Here is a 2,252-nt window from a genome sequence, read left to right on the forward strand (position 1 = left end):
AAGGACTCAGCAATCTCAAAACCCGCGAGATCAAGACTATTTAAGCTTATGGGTAGGATGTGGTAATGAGGTGGAGTTGCAGCATTTGATAATCAAAATATTGTGGCTAAAGGCGAGTACAAGAGTAAGAAGAAAAACTACGCAACGGTCGTCATCTAGAAGTGATCAAGAAGTGATCTTGAAGACTACTTACGTTCAATCATAACCCAAACCGTGTTCACTTCCCGGACTCCGCTGAGAAGAGACCATCACGGCTACACACTCGGTTGATGCATTTTAAAAAAGTCAAGTGTCAAGTTATCTACAACCGGATATTAACAAATTCCCATCTGCCACATAACCGCGGGCACGGCTCTCGAAAGTTTATACCCTGCAGGGGTGTCCCAACTTAGCCCATCACAAGCTCTCACGATCAACGAAGGATATTCCTTCTCCCAGGATGACCCGATTAGTCTCGGAATCCCGGTTACAAGACATTTCGACAATGGTAAAACAAGACCAGCAAGACCACCCAACTGTGCCAACAAATCCTGATAGGAGCTGCACATATCTCGTTATCAGGGCACACTGGATGAACACTACGTATAACTAAGAACAGCCCTCAAGTTTCCCTGAGGTGGCGCTGCAAGTGGCTCTAGTTTGGACCAACACTTAGAGAAGCACTGGCCCGGGGGGTTAAAATAAAGATGACCCTCGGGGCTGCAGATCCCAAGGGAGGGTTATAGGTTTTTAGGCAAATGGAAAACCAAAGTTGGGCCTTGCTAGAGGAGTTTTATTCAAAGCAAACTATCAAGGGGTTCACATAAACCCGACCGTGTAAGGAATGCAAAATCAAGGAACATAACACCGGTATGATAGAAACTAAGGCGGCAAGAGTGAAACAAAACAGCAAGCATAAGACCAAGCCTTCCACCCTTTACCAGGTATATATATGCATTAATCAAAATAAGGTATATTGTGATATCCCAACATAATCATGTTCCAACACGGAGCAATCTTCAACTTCCCCTGCAACTAACAACGCTATAAGAGGGGCTGAGGAAAAGCGGTAACTTAGCCAAACAATGGTTTGCTAGGAAGGTGGGTTAGAGGCTTGACATGGCAATATGTGAGGCATGGTAAACAAGTGATAGATTGCGCAGCATAGCAATAGAACGAAGCAACTAGCAAGCAAAGATAGAAGTGATATCGAGGGTAATGGTTATCTTGCTTGAGATCCCACTAGGAATAAGATCAAATCCATGAAGTAGACGAACCAACGTAGTCGAACGAATCCTTACAACTCCGAAATGAAACCGAAGCTAACAAGAGAAGCAAACCGTAAAGAAGCAAACAACATGGTAAACACACAAGCATAAACATGGCATTATGCGCAACCAATATGATGCATGTCCTGTTTAAAGAGGCATGGCATGGCAAAGTGCAACAAAAAATACTACAAGTTAAGTGGAGCTCAATATGCAACAAGTTGCATATTGACTAAACACCACATTCAATTATTTAGTTCTCTCTCGTTTATGTACCCAACAATATTAAATGTTCTTAGACATGGCAAGAGGTGAAACATAAGTAAACTAACTATTTATGCAAGTTTAAATGAGGCCAGAAAAAACAAACAACAATTCCAGAAAATCCCCATATGTTATTTAGCAATTTAAAGGAAACAACAATTTTAACATTTTAAATGTTGTTATCATGATGCGGATGACATATGAAAGTTTTAAGAAATTTTATGAAAATGTTGACGTGAGCAAGTTATGAAGCATTTGGTCACCATGGTGGAACGAAAGGGCTGCCACAGCAACGACAATGGAAATGGTGCCACGGCAACATTCCCGTGATCCGACAACTCGTCGAGATGCCGGTTCAAAGGAAAGTGTGGATGTACGGAACAAGCAAAAGATGGTGGGGTGATCCCGGCAACCGGGTGTCCCACATGTTGGTGGCATGGAAAACGAGGAGGAAGGTGCAATGACAGCTTGGGCACGGTGCAAGCACGAGTCTCTCATACAACACATGAATACGTCCACGGACGGTCGTCTCATTGGTTATACCTTCGGAGCGTGCATTTTCGAAGCGGTTCGAGTTCGAAGCGGCGTAGAGAAAGTAGACGTTCTCGGAACGGTCGTAGTGGAAGTAGTGGTACGTTTTCGGAGAGGTACTTGAAGAATGCAACGTCCTCGGGGCGACGATAGTGGTACACACGACATCGGGGTACTTGTCGGTCCGGTATTGGCGGTGTAGATGTACAC

Source organism: Triticum dicoccoides, chromosome 6B (assembly GCF_002162155.2).
Source record: "Triticum dicoccoides isolate Atlit2015 ecotype Zavitan chromosome 6B, WEW_v2.0, whole genome shotgun sequence".
In the NCBI taxonomy this organism is placed as follows: domain Eukaryota; kingdom Viridiplantae; phylum Streptophyta; class Magnoliopsida; order Poales; family Poaceae; genus Triticum; species Triticum dicoccoides.